General features: G+C 37.8%; 1 protein-coding gene across 1 annotated transcript in view; it reads left to right on the forward strand.

Moving 5' to 3' along the window:
* The window catches only part of ATP13A4 (ATPase 13A4), a 146,119-nt gene that overhangs the window by 42,157 nt on the left and 88,296 nt on the right, over nt 1–15,666 (forward strand). The window lies entirely within an intron of this gene.

The raw sequence follows: 15,666 nt of genomic DNA on the forward strand, positions 1-15,666 counted from the left end.
GAGAGTCAATAGATTAAAAGTCTGCTGTAAGGTTATTTGCATTAAAATGACACCTTAAGAAAGATATTATTTGAATTATATTATAATAGCTGTACAGTAAAGATTTCCCAGTAAGAAAGACTGGATGACTCTTACCTGAAAATGTGTTGCATATCTGTTTTTCATGTTATTAAAAAATCAGTACTTGGTATTTATCATCAGTCTTACACTGGTAAGATTACAGATCATTATCCCAGATACTGATTAGGTAGTCATTTTTTAACATTAAAAAAAAATAGTAACGTGATGTACTGACTGAAAATCTTCAGCACCTAGTTTATTTTCTGTTCCCCTCCTCTTATTAAGCACCTCTAAGAGTGACATTTTTCCAAAAGATAAGAGTGATTACATTTCTATTTTATAATTTAAAAGTGACATTTTATTCATTATTCATCTACTTCTGAATTTTAACCAATATCTGTAGCGATGCCACATTTCTATGCAAATAACATGATTTATATTCATTGGTGTTTTGAATTCAGATGCTTCTGATGATTTTCATATTTTTATCTTTATTATAATTACATATACATTTTTCCTTCACTGTCACTGTATGTCACATGTTGCCAGAGACTCACAATGTTCAGAGAAGAACTTTGTGATGGTTGGCTATTAGGCCTGACTCTGGGCATTTCATTTCAATGTTTTAATGGGGAATATTTCCCCTTCAGTTTCACTGGAAGGTGTCAGTGGTAGGGGCTTTAGTTTAAAAACTTAGAAATCCCCCAAATCAGCCGTGCAAATGGCATCTTGGGTCCACCAGCCCACCGGGATGCTCATCAGATACCAGCATTTGTGTTCATGCTTCCTGGATTCCTTACTTCCTCCCCTCCCTCCTCTTCTGCAACCTGGTCTCTCCAAGCCCAGGCTCCACACATTGGCACTACTTTCTAAGGGAATCCGACAGTTTGTTTTGTCTATGCTTTTACTCATAAAATTTCTTCTGATATTCCTTATCTCCCCCATTCATTCATTCACTTATTCACTCAACAAGTATTTATTGAGTACCAGTCAAGTACCAGACATTGTTATAGGCACTGGGAATACAGCTATGAACAAAACAGACAGATATCCTTCTTACAGAGGGACATTCTGGAGAGGACTCAACTGATAGACACTTGTACACACTCATACACACATTCTCTATACAGTAAATATAGACAGTAGGTGTTCTATCTCTACTTATTTAAACCTACTCATTCTTCAGCCGTATACCACCTTTCCTATTAAATCTTTGTTGATCCATTCTCTGCCCCAATACGGGAGGGAATTAATTGCCTGTCCTTCCTTCTCTCCTAGCTCTGTATTTGTTAGCTCTGACTGCTGTAATGCTTTCTGCAGTCTGCCTTCTATTAAAATGCTATTTGCTCTACATTTTATAAAACAGCATCTCATTGATTATGTTATTTAATTCTCATAACAACCATAGGAAATGGCATTATCATTTTTATTTTACAGATGAGGATACAGAGAGGACAATAACTTTGCAACCTAGTAAATGTCAGCCAGGATTTCCCTCTTCCTTCCTCCTTCCTTCATAAATTTGATGAGCACAGGTTGTATGCCAGCCACAGTACTATCTCATGGACAGCGCAGGGGGCAGGGAGTATAACAGTAAAATTAGGCTTCTTGATTCCACGGAGTTCGTCAAATCAACTACACAAATAAATGCAAAAATCCAACTGTTATATAAGTGGTACTTAGGAAAGCTTTGTGGTTATTGTAAGATTGTAGACAAGGGATTTGATCAAGTCAAGAAAACCAGGAAAGGCTTTCCTGAGCCATCAGAGGATGATTAGAGAACAGATGTGTGGACACAGCAGGGAGGTGGAGGGAGTTGGGGGTGGGTGGGCGGGGAGGGGGTGTGGGATGAATTAGGAGATTGGGATTGACGTATGTGCACTGCCATGTGTAAAAGAGATAGCTAGTGGGAACCTGATCTATAACCCAGGGAGCTCAGCTTGGTGCTCTGTGGTGACCTAGGTGGGTGGGATGGGGGGGAGTGGGGTGGGAGGGAAGTCCAAGAGTGAGGGGTTAAGCACAGGCTTAGTTGCTCCACGGCATGTGGGATCTTCCTAGACCAGGGATTGAACCCGTGTCCCCTGCATTGGCAGGCGGATTCTTATCCACTGCACCACCGCAGAAGTACCCACATTCCCCATTTTAAACCATTTTTTTGTTAGGCATTCAGTCAGAAGTCCCTGAGATGCTATGGGCTGACTTCTCACAGATGATTTATTTTTTAAAAGACAAATAGTTCTGAAGCCATTATCTATTATAAAACAGGGCTATTTCTATTGTGATTTATAGTTTGCAAAGCTTTTACATATATGTTGTCTCATATGATCCTTACTAGTAGAGATTATTTTTTCCTCATTTTACATTGGAGACATAAAGAAGTTAAAATAAATGCTCATGGTGTTACATTTGTAAGCAGTGAAAACAAAACTTATGCTGAATCGTTCAGGATTTTTTTCCTTTTTTTTTTAAACATCTTTATTGGAGTATAATTGCTTTACAATGTTGTGTTAGTTTCTGCTGTATAACAAAGCGAGTCAGCTACATGAATACATATATCCCCATATCCCCTCCCTCTTGCGTCTCCCTCCCACCCTCCCTATCCCACCACTCTAGTGGTCACAAAGCACCGAGCTGATCTCCCTGTGCTATGTGGCTGCTTTCCACTAGCTATCTAACTTACATTTGGGAGTGTATATATGTCCATGCCACTCTCACTTCGTCCCAGCTTAACCTTCCCTCTCCCCATGTCCTCAAGTCCATTCTCTACCTCTGCATCTTTATTCCTGTCCTGCCCCTAGGTTCTTCAGAAGCATTTTTTTTCTTGTTTTAGATTCCATATATATGTGTTAGCATACGGTATTTGTTTTTCTCTTTCTGACTGACTTCACTATGTATATCAGACTCTAGGTCCATCCATCTCACTGCAAATAACTCAATTTCATTTCTTTTTATGGCTGAGTAATATTCCATTGCATATATGTGCCACATCTTCTTTATCCATTCATCTGTTCATGGACACTTAGGTTACTTCCATGTCCTGGCTCTTGTAAATAGAGCTGCAATGAACATTTTGGTACATGACTCTTTTTGAATTATGGTTTTTTCAGGATATATGTCCAGTAATGGGATTACTGGGTCATATGGTAGTTCTATTTTTAGTTACTTGAGGAACCTCCATACTGTTTTCCATAGTGGCTGTATCAATTTACATTCCCACCAACAGTGCAAGAGGGTTCCCTTTTCTCCACACCCTCTCCAGCAATTATTGTTTGTAGATTTTTTGATGATGGTTATTTTTACCGGAGTGTGGTGATACCTCTTTGTAGTATTGATTTGCATTTCTCTAATGATTAGTGATGTTGAGCATCCTTTCATGTGTTTTCTAAAAAATCTGTGTATCTTCTTTGGAGAAATGTCCATTTACGTCTTCTGGACATTTTTGGATTGGGTTGTTTATTATTTGTTATTGAGTTGCATGAGCTGCTTGTATATTTTGGAGATTAATACTTTGTCAGTTGCTTCAATTGCAAATATTTTCTCCCATTCTGAGGGTTGTCTTTTGGTCTTGTTTATGGTCTCCTTTGCTGTGCAAAAGCTTTGAAGTTTCATTAGGTCCCATTTGTTTATTTTTGTTTTTATTTCCATTTCTCTAGGAGGTGGGTCAAAAAGGATCTTGCTGTGATTTATATCATGAAGTGTTCTGCCTATGTTTCCCTCTAAGAGTTTTATAGTGTCTGACCTTACATTTAAGTCTTTAATCCATTTTGAGTTTATTTTTTCTGTATGGCATTAGGAAATGTTCTAATTTCATTCTTTTACATGTAGCTGTCCAGTTTTCCCAGTGCCACTTATTGAAGAGGCTGTCTTTGCTCCATTGTATATTCTTGCCTCCTTTATCAAGGATAAGGTGACCAGATGTGCATGGGTTTATCTCTGGGCTTTCTATCCTGTTCCATTGATCTATATTTCTATTTTTGTGCCAGTACCATATTGTCTTGATTACTGTAGCTTTTTAGTATAGTCTGAAGCCAGGGAGCCTGATTCCTCCAGCTCCCTTTTTCTTTCTCAGGATAGCTTTGGCTATTCGGGGTCTTTTGTGTTTCCATACAATTTGTGAAATTCTTTGTTCTAGTTCTGTGAAAAATGCCAGTGGTTGTTTGATAGGGACTGCATTGAATCTGTAGATTACTTTGGGTAGTATAGTCATTTTCACGATGTTGATTCTTCCAATCCAAGAACATGGTATATCTCTCCATCTTTTTGTGTAGTCTTTAATTTCTTTCATCAGTGTCTTATAGTTTTCTGCATACAGGTCTTTTGTCTCCTTAGGTAAATTTATTCCTAAGTATTCTATTCTTTTTGTTGCAGTGGTAAATGGGAGTGTTTCCTTAATTTCTCCTTCAGATTTTTTATCATTATTGTATAGGAATGCAAGAGATTTCTGTGCATTAATTTTGTAGCCTGCTACATTACCAAATTCATTGATTAGCTCTAGTAGTTTTCTCGTATCATCTTTAGGATTCCCTATGTATAGTATCATGTCATCTGCAAACAATGACAGCTTTACTTCTTTTCCGATGTGGATTCCTTTTATTTCTTTTTCTTCTCTGATTTCTGTGGCTAAAACTTCCAAAACTATGTGGAATAATAGTGACAAGAGTGGACATCCTTGTCTTGTTCCTGATCTTAGAGGAAATGATTTCAGTTTTTCACCAGTGAGAATGATGTTGGCTGTGGGTTTGTCATATATGGCCTTTATTATGTTGAGGTAGGTTCCCTCTCTGCCTATTCTCTGGAGGGTTTTTATCATTAATGGGTGTTGAATTTTGTCGAATGCTTTTTCTGCATCTATTGAGATTATCATATGGTTTTTATCCTTCAGTTCTTTAATATGGTGTATCACATTGATTGATTTGTGTATATTGGAGAATCCTTGCATTCCTGGGATAAACCCCACTTGATCATGGTGTATGATCCTTTTAATATGCTGTTGGATTCTGTTTGCTAGTATTTTGTTGAGGATTTATGCATCTATGTTCATTAGTGATATTGGCCTGTAGTTTTCTTTTTTTGTGACATCTTTATCTGGTTTTGGTATCAGGGTGATGGTGGCCTCATAGAATGAGTTTGGGAGTGTTCCTCCCTCTGCTATATTTTGGAAGAGTTTGAGAAGGATAGGTGTTAGCTCTTCTCTAAATGTTTCATAGAATTCGCCTGTGAAGCCATCTGGTCCTGGGCTTTTGTTGGTTGGAAGATTTTTAATCACTGTTTCAATTTCAGTGCTTGTGATTAGGCTGTTTATATTTTCTATTTGTTCCTGGTTTAGTCTCGGAACATTGTGCTTTTCTAACAATTTGTCCATTTCTTCTAGGTTGTCCATTTTCTTGGCATATAGTTGCTTGTAGTAATCTCTCATGATCCTTTGTATTTCTGCAGTGTCAGTTGTTACTTCTCCTTTTTCATTTCTAAGTCTATTGATCTGAGTCTTCTTCCTTTTTTTCTTGATGAGTCTGACTAATGGTTTATCAATTTTGTTTATCTTCTCAAAGAACCAGCTTTTAGTTTTATTTCTCTTTGCTCTCATTTCTTTCATTTCTTTTTCATTTAGTTCAGATCTGATCTTTATGGTTTCTCTCCTTCTGACGACTTTGAGGGTTTTTTTTGTTCTTTCTCTAATTGCTTTAGGTGTAAGGTTAGGTTGTTTAATTGAGATGTTTCTTGTTTCTTGAGTTAGGATTGTATTTCTATAAACTTCCCTGTTAGAACTGCTTTTGCTGCATCCCATAGGTTTTGGGTCATCGTGTTTTCATTGTCATTTATTTTTAGGTATTGTTTGATTTTCTTGTTGATTTCTTCAGTGATCTCTTGGTTATTTAGTAGTGTATTGTTTAGCATCCATGTGTTTGTGCTTTTTACAGATTTTTTCCTGTAATTGATATCTAGGCTCATACCATTGTGGTCAGAAAAGATACTTGATACTGTTTCAATTTCCTTAAATTTACCAGGGCTTGATTTGTGACACAAGATACAATCTATCCTGGACAATGTTCCATGAGCACTTGAGAAGAATGTGTATTTTGTTGTTTTTGCATGGAATGTCCTATAAATATCAATTAAGTCCATCTTGTTGAATGTGTCATTTAAAGCTTGTGTTTCCTTATTTATTTTCATTTTGGATAATCTGTCCATTGGTGAAAGTGGGGTGTTAAAGTCCCCTACTATGAATGTGTTACTGTCGATTTCCCCTTTTATGGCTTTTAGTATTTGCCTATGTATTGAGGTGCTCCTATGTTGGGTACATAAATATTTACAATTGTTATAGCTTCTTCTTGGATTGATCCCTTGATCATTATGTAGTGTCCTTCTTTGTCTCTTGTAATAGTCCTTATTTTAAAGTCTATTTTTTCTGATATGAGAACTGCTACTCCAGATTTCTTTTGATTTCCATTTGCATGGAATATCTTTTTCCATCCCCTCACTTTCAGTCTGTATGTGTCCCTAGGTCTGAAGTGGGTCTCTTGTTGACAGCATATATACAGGTCTTGTTTTTGTATCCATTCAGCCAGTCTATGTCTTTTGGTGGGAGCATTTAATCCATTTACATTTAAGGTAATTATTGATATGTATGTTCTTATTACCATTTTCTTAATTGTTTTGAGTTTGTATTCTGTAATGGCCTATATGGGAAAAGAATCTCCAAAAGAGTGGATATATGTGTATATATAACTGATTCACTTTGCTCTACACCTGAAACTTGCACAACATTGTAATCAGCTCTACTGCAACAAAAATTTAAAAGAAAAGAATAACAACTCATCATATAGGCTCTTTTAAATCTGCTTTGCTGGAACTTTTCAAAAGGAATATCAGATTGCACTTTTAAAAGCCCTCTCAAGCCAGGAAAGTCAAATAAGGACTTACCATCAGACTCTGACTGCAATACATACAGATTTGGGTAAATTCCTCTCTTCTTGAGGTCCCCAAACTATCTTGAGGTTCTTGCACTTGCCAGGGACTGACCTTCCTTACTCACCTTGTAAGACTTTTGGAAACCCTGTAGGCATGGTACTAGATAAATATTTCCAAGAGTCATTATTGGCTCCATAAAGTCAATCTTAGTACTTTAAAGCTGTCTGGTCATATCTGAGTCAATCATGCCTCTGTCAAATATAACATTTCAGTCAAAGCCTTGATAATATAACCAATGTTTCCAATTGTGTCCTGTTATAAGGAGAACAGATTCTTATTGAACTTATGCAACTAACTATATTGCCATGAAAATAAGAATACTCACTAAGAGTTTCCAAATTCTGGAGGGATCAGGTAGGGAGAAAAAGAGAAATGTTCTATCTTTGTTTACAAAGGAATCATTTATCAAATTGCTGCAAGTCATAGATAGCTTGAGAGAAAAGTTTTCCTTAAATCTGGAAAAGCAAAACATAAAAGAACCAGCAATGTTTTAAACAAAAATTATAATCATCCTGTACAGTTCATTCAGTCCTGTAGAATTAATTCTTGATCTTTTGTTAGCAGTTTTATGTAGCCATCTGTTTCTTCATTAGAGTTCTGTAAATTCTTACCCAATTCAGTAGTATGATCTGAGAGTTTATCAGAAAACTGTACTCTAGATGAAGTATCAGAGGCCTTTCTGAATCTCTGCAAGGATGAAACATATTTGTAAAAGCATCAAAGTAAAACAATAACTGTCTATAAATGATGAAAGAGTTAAAATGTAAAATACATAGCTAGTGGGAAGGAGCCACATAGCACAGGGAGATCATCTCGGTTACTTGTGACCACCTAGAGGGGTGGGATATGGAGGGTTGGAGGGAGACACAAGAGGGAGGGGATATGAGGGTATATGTATACATATAGCTGATTCACTTTGTTATACAGCAGAAACTAACACACCACTGTAAAGCAATTACTCCAATAAAGATGTTAAAAAGAAAAATGCATGGTTAAAGTGCTGATTACAGTGCAATTGACAAGGAAATTAAGTTATTTCTGTGACATACACCATTTTAAGATAATAACTAGGATTATGATTGATAACATTATGCCAGGACAATCAGAATTCCAGAAATTTCATAGTTTGTATAACACTTATAAACATATACCTATACAGACACAACATAAAGCAGGCTTAGTATTACTTCTTTTTTGACAATGCCTCCCGTGTGATTTAACATGTTAAATAAGCTTAATTAGTTTAACATCTCCCTTTTTATAAGGAGAGAGGACAAATCTCTGAGATATTTCAGGGGCCTTCTGAAACATCTCATATCTCAAAATTAGATCTAAGTTAAAAAGACTTCACTTAGAATTTGATTTTGGGAAGTTTGTCAAAAATATCAAATTTTTGTTTTTAAACACTTGGTCAAATAGGATCATAAGTCACTGTGAAATAATGCTTAGTTATTCATTTAAAAAAATAAGAATTAAATATTTCATAGGTAAATATAAATGTTATATAGTTGTAAATAGTCTTAGCTACAAAGTATAGAATTTTTATTTTTCTAGACAGATTACATTAAGGTAAAGAAATCTTTGTTTACAATTTCTCATTAAGACCAGACCATTGATCTCAAAACACTTTGTCCTTTTAACAGAAAACCAAATTTTGTACCAGCTTACTTTTTTTTTTTTTAAACAATTTGTGATTTTTTTTTAAATTTTATTTATTTATTTATGGCTGTGTTGGGTCTTCGTTTCTGTGTGAGGGCTTCCTCTAGTTGTGGCAAGCGGGGGCCACTCCTCATCACGGTGCGCGGGCCTCTCATTTTCGCGGCCTCTCTTGTTGCGGAGCACAGGCTCCAGACGCGCAGGCTCAGTAATTGTGGCTCACGGGGCTAGCTGCTCCGCGGCATGTGGGATCTTCCCAGACCAGGGCTCGAACCCATGTCCCCTGCACTGGCAGGCAGATTCTCAACCACTGCACCACCAGGGAAGCCCACCAGCTTACTTTTGATATTAAAATTTATTCATTCTAACCTTAGCCAGTCCTGATGGCACATAAAATTCCTCTCTAAAGACTCTTTTTTTTTTCCCACAAATTTTCTACAGCTTTCTATGTCTGTTTTAATTTCCGCCTTTTTTCTTTCTCATTTAGAAATAACCAGCTTTAGGACAAAATTACTTTCTTTTCCCTTAATAAAATGCATTTCAATTTTTGTACCTTTAAAAATTTTTTTCCTTGAATATGAAAATGTTTTCCTTATTAATGTTAATAGTTTAAATTACGTATATTTATTAGAATTTTAAAGCTTTAGAAACCTTAATTTTTAGTAAAAACTAAGAAATAAGCAATTATGAACTGTCTTTTCCAGTAGTATTCTGTAGATTAGCAAACTTATAATTACTTTTTAAATTTTTTAAAAACTTGTGCTTTCTTATAGAAAATATTTCAGTGTGGCACCAAAAATATTTACTAATAGTCCCAAATATCTTTTGTTTCTCTGTAAAAGGAAGCCTATATTCAGTAATTAATGTTTCAGTATATTATTTTGTTTGGAAATGATTTAGATATTTAATAAATTTCCATCATTTAACTTAATCTAGCAAAACTCTAAAGTTTCCAAAAAGGTTTGGGGGAACTATTTTGAGATAGACACATCATAAAACATAACTATTCTTAAAGAGTTCACCTAAGAACTCTTATTCATTTACATTTATTTAATGTACATATGAAAATATCATACTGAATTATTTTTATTGCTGACAAATTTTGTAACAGAGATAACAAACTTATTTGACTTTTAGTAAACTTAGGTACAATAAAAAGTGTTATACTTGATGTTGATGACTAAAGGCATGTCTGCATTAATTAAATCAATGAACTTTAACTTTAATACTGAATATTCCCCAGCTCTCTTGAACCTGAAATTCATTTGGGTTACTACTATATTTCTGAGAATGTATTTTATTTAAGAGCTTAACTTTTTAAGGCAAATAAATAGAGCTCTTTTACAAATTAATTTTGGCAATACCATCCAAAAGTAGAAGCATACTACATCTATAAGGTACATACATGGACATACATACATCCAGATAGGCACAGACAGAGTCTCATAGTTTTAGTTTTAAAGATTTAGTCATGAATCAGGTACAATTAAAAAAACTCACTAGTTTATAAATAACAGTTGGAATAAATTACATCTGCTTGCTCAGATGGCTAAAGTCTTTTATTATGTGTGGAGAAGACATCAGCTTTGCATTTGCCCTTGACAAGCAATTTTAAGGAGGTTATTTGGGCAAGAGAGTCCTTCTAGCAATTTGAATTAAAAGGCCTCTTCTTTTTTTTTTTCAGTCTTAGGAATTGGAGGTGGTCTAGATAAGAGTTCCCTGAGAAGATGAGGTATAACATTTATATTTCAAAGGTACAGGGAGAGAAATGCAAGCTCCTCCTAGAAGGACTTTTGTCCCCTTAGGGTCAGAATTTAAAAAACAAATTTTTTTTTGAAACAAATTTTTTTTTTCAAAATGGCCATAATAATCATAGACAATTTCATCAGGTCCCTGGAATTGTTGTTGTCTTCTGTGGGGATCAATCTTGCTGTCATAAAAAGAAAGCTCAGAAAGAGATGGATAGTAAGGAGGAGAGCATTGCAGTGGACATTCAGAGGAACAGGAAGGAGCAGAGGGAGAGAGAGAGAGAGAGAGGGTGTAAGAGTAAAAGAGACAGAGAGACAGAGAGGGAGAGAACTCTCAGAAGCCTCAGAGGAATTTCCAGTTCTGAAATCCTTTGAGATAATTGTGAGTTAGTTTCTCTGAGGGAAGCAATAGTGGATTCATTGTTATGTTTTTTTGAGTCCTCAAAAATACCAGTTGAGGGGCTTCTCTGGTGGTGCAGTGGTTGAGAGTCCTCCTGCCGATGCAGGGGACACGGGTTCATGCCCCGGTCCGGGAAGATCCCACATGCCGCGGAGCGGCTGGGCCTGTGAGCCATGGCCGCTGAGCCTGCGCGTCCGGAGCCTGTGCTCTGCAGCGGGAGAGGCCCCAACAGTGAGAGGCCCGCGTACCAAAAAAAAAAAAAAAAAAAAAACCAGTTGAGATATGCTTCTATTCTTGCCTTACATCCTTTTTTTTTTTTTTTTTTTGTGGTACACGGGCCTCTCACTGTTGTGGCCTCTCCCGTTGCGGAGCACAGGCTCAGCGGCCATGGCTCATGGGCCCAGCCGCTTGGCGGCATGTGGAATCCCCCCAGACCGGGGCACGAACCTGCGTCCGCTGCTTCGGCAGGTGGACTCTCAAGCACTGCACCTCAGGGAAGCCCCTTACATCCTTTTTTTAATTGACTGCCCAGACAAACTAATTTAGGAATTTCAAAGGAGCCCCATGTTGGCCAAAGTAGAAGCATATTACATCTATAAGGTACATACATGGGCATACGTACATTGTAAATCATCCCAGGTAATTGTAGTCCAGCAAGAAAAATACTTGCAGGACTAAGGCCCATAGTTCTTTTTTTTTTTTGCGGTACGCGGGCATCTCCCTGCTGTGTCCTCTCCCGCTGCGGAGCACAGGCTCTGGACGCGCAGGCTCAGCGGCCATGGCTCACGGGCCCAGCTGCTCCGTGGCATGTGGGATCTTCCCAGACCAGGGCACGAACCCGTGTCCCCTGCATCGTCAGGCGGACTCTCAACCACTGTGCCACCAGGGAAGCCCACGCCCATAGTTCTTATACATAAAACCAGCAGACGTTTTATGAAGAAGGAGGGTGCCCTTAGAGAGTGAACTTCTCATATTCCAAAAGTAATTATTTACCAGGCAAAAAAAGAAAAAAGGAAAAGAAAATCCCAAGAACAGAAGCCAGCAGCCCAAACAAAACAGGAAGTGAAATCCTGAAGGCCACTTGAACAAAACAGAGAAGATGGGGAATAAGAACCTGGAGGACAGTAGCTGGTAACAGAGGACACCCTGTCTCCTACCAAGGTGGGAGGTTTCAGTACAGAGGACTTCCAACCAAATTCTGGGACCACTAAGGAGACAATAGAGCTGGACTCTTGCAGGTACCTTATTCAGATCCAAGACAACGTATGCATCCGCAGTGTATCCATCCCCCCAAAAAGAAATTTCTTTTTTCTTTTTCCTAATCAGTATTAGGAAAATACTGATTTCCTAATACCTCTTTGGAACTTTGCAATGGGTTACATTTTCTTTTTAAGGCAAGCTCAGAAGTACTACATGTTGTGGAATGAACTCCTACATAAGAGTCAGTGACTTCCCTGGAGGTCCAGTGGTTAAGACTCCTTGCTTCCACTGCAGGAGGCACAGGTTTGATTTCTACAGGGAGCTAAGATCCTGCTGGCTGTGTGGCAAAAAGGATAAAAAGGGGTAGGGGATAAGTCATAGAATTGGCCTCAACTTGAAGTGACCACTACACTGCTTTTAAATTTCAAGAGATGAGGCACTTATAGCAAGGTTGGAAGAAGATAAGCAAGGTCATTCACTTCATTCAATATAAGAGTTAGTCGGCATTTTCAGGTTCAGAAAGTCCAAGTCCACAGGAAATAAAAAATGCCCAGGTTTGCTTCTCTATTTTTCTGTCCAGGTCAAACCTAAGTCTTCTGTATACATTCCATTCTTTGAAATCCACTCTTGAGTTATTTTAAATCCTACTCATTTAGAGTTCAAGGACTGGTCTGGTTAATTCTCTTGGTAAAGAGGAGACTTGAGGTGTTAAAATGTCTAGATTTGCCAGGCAAACAATTTGGATTATCTGCATTACAAAGCAATTATTTAACGTGGTAGGTCTTCTGCTGCATTTAAGTATTTTATAGATCATTAAGTGCTTGAGAGAGCTGGGAAACAGATTGAAGTGGAAATAGCTGTTTCTAGGTAAATACACTTCTTTCCCAGAAAGGAAAAATAGACTCTTAGAGATTCTAAAGTTTCCTTAAAGGGAAAAGAAGTTCCTAGTTACAGAAAAATCTCAGGAGAAACATACTGTGGAAATGAGGTACAGAGCTACACCCAACCAATATTTGTCACACCCAGCTATGGGCCAGACCTCGGACCATGTCATGCACATTATGCATTTAATTCTTCAAGCATCCATGAAATGTGTATCATCATCCCCACTTCCTGGATAAAGAAAATTAGGTTCAGAGAGTTGCAATGATTTTTCAATTTGGTTTGGAGCTGAGATTTGAACACACAAAGGAGCCCATGTTCTTTCCATACTGGACAACACCAAGCTGAAAATGGAGAGAAGTTGATGAGGTCACCCACAGTGACCACTTCACAGTGACACATTTTCCCTCCTTTTCTTTTTTTTTTTTAATTTATTTATTAGTTTATTTATTTATTTTTGACTGCATTGGGTCTTTGTTGCTGCATGCAGGCTTCTCACTGCGGTGGCTTCTCTTGTTGCAGAGCACAGACTCTAGGCACACGGGCTTCAGTAGTTGTGGCACATGGGCTCAGTAGTTGTGGCTCACAGGCTTAGTTGCTCCACAGCAACTAATGTGGGATCTTCCCAGACCAGGGATCAAACCCACGTCCCCTGCATTGGCAGGCATATTCTTAACCATTGCTCCATGAGGAAAGGCCCTCCCTCCCTCTCTTTGCCTTCTTTTCCCTCTTAATAAGTTGGATGAATTTCTTTTTTTTAATTAAAAATTTTTTTAATTATATAATTTTTAAAGGTTACTTTCCATTTATAGTTATTAAAATATGCATGATTTTACAGAGTCCTTAACAGAGTAGTAAACAAGAGAAAGGTCAGTGATACTACCTTATTCTAAGAAAAATGTCTCACTGTGGCATATTTATTTAGCCTATAGATTTCTACTTTACATTATACAGAACTATGAGTTAAAAGACCCCAGAGGTAAAGGCGATGACAGGAATGGAGCTTAGAGGCAAATATATCCAAGCACCTTCAATTTAGCGATGCTACAGACTGTGATAAGATGAATTCCAGCCTTTAATACTCGCCTAGACTAAAGCATGCAGTTGGTGCATTGGATTAACACTGGCCTGTGGGAGCCGGGGAGATTCAGTGGTCCAATTTGCTTTTCCCTTTTTAAGGATTACAGTCTAGAGGTCTGTTTGCTTTCACACTGGGCTAAAGGGTGACAGCTTGATTTGGGGAATCTGATTTTCTGTTGCTAGGAGACCAGAAATTCTGAGCAACTGGATGCTATTTGTTACAGAGTCCAGAATTCAAGGTGCTATTTATTTATTTATCTATTTATTAACATTTTATTTATTTAATTTTATTTTTGGCTATGCTGTGTGTTAGTTGCAGCATGCAGGATCTTCGTTGAGGAATGCAGGATCTTTCGTTGCAGTGTGCGGCTCTTCACTGCAGAGCGCAGGCTTCTCTCTAGTTGTGGCATGCGGGTTTTCTCTCTCTAGTTGTGGCTCGTGGGCTCCAGGGCACGTGGGCTCTGTAGTTTTGCATCACGTGGTTCTCTCGTTGAGGTGTGCAAGCTCAGTATTTGTGGCGTGGGCTTAGTTGCCCCTTGGCATGTGAGATCTTATTTCCCCAACCAGGGATTGAACCCATGTCCCCTGTATTGGAAGGCAGATTCTTTACCACTGGCCCACCAGGGAAGTCCCTCTAAGTGATTTTTATACATGAGTCACAAACACTGTGGGGACGACTTGTTGAAACAAAGAGGAAGGAGCCAAGATATAGCGTGGGAAAACCTGACCTCAGGTCTCTGTTTCTTCCTGCTCCCCATACCAGACTGGCTTGGGCAATTCTAAGCCTTGTTGATGAAGAGTTTTCTCATCTGCAAAATGGATACCATAGTTTTGCCTTTGGAGAATTGTGAGCCTAAAATAGGAAAACTGACGCAAGAAGTGTTTATAAACTGTGAAGCAATCATTTGAAAATTAGTAGTTAATATTATTTTGCTTCATTTAAGAGGACCAAGAGGAGCTTATCTTCCTTATTGTTCTCACTTGGTGGCCTGAGGTCTCTGGTCCTGATGCCATTTTTATAATTTGTGTTCCTATTTACCTACAACTTATGTGTTTTCTTATGAAGTTTTTCATTGAAACTTTGTTCTTTGTCAATCCTAGTTCAGGCTGGATATAAAAGTGGCAGTCCAGTCAAACTGTATTGTTGAACAGAATGTAGAATAGAGCAAAGGGTAAGATGGGACTCTGTAAGGGCTGGGGGATGAGGGTGTCAAATCCCTGGTCTAATGTTTACCAACCGCGACTTAGTTTCCTCACTTGTAGAATGGGGTTGGTAATGAATAGTAACTACCTCATAGGGCTTTTAAACTTTAAATGAAAGAATACACATGTGGCATTATGTGCCTAGAACATAATAAGTGCTAAAAAATATTAACTGTTTTTATTACTGTTATTATTAGAAACTCAAAACTGTTCTCAACAGAGACCACATGACCTTTTGATGTGGTCAAAGGCAAAGCTGTATAATGCTGAGCTATGTCAAGGTGTGTTCTAGGGAGTTGTTGGCACATTCCACAGTATCCAGAACATGTCCACAAGTTCAGTGGCTTAGTCATTGGAGATGTAGCTATCTTTGGACATTCTTAGACTTTGAAGGTAACTCCATGCAAATTTGATTTGATTTAATTTAGTCATCTTTTCAAGAAATGCGGTAATAGCCAATTTTACTGG

This window comes from Mesoplodon mirus (assembly GCF_964341445.2).
Source record: "Mesoplodon mirus genome assembly, chromosome: 6".
Taxonomy (NCBI): domain Eukaryota; kingdom Metazoa; phylum Chordata; class Mammalia; order Artiodactyla; family Ziphiidae; genus Mesoplodon; species Mesoplodon mirus.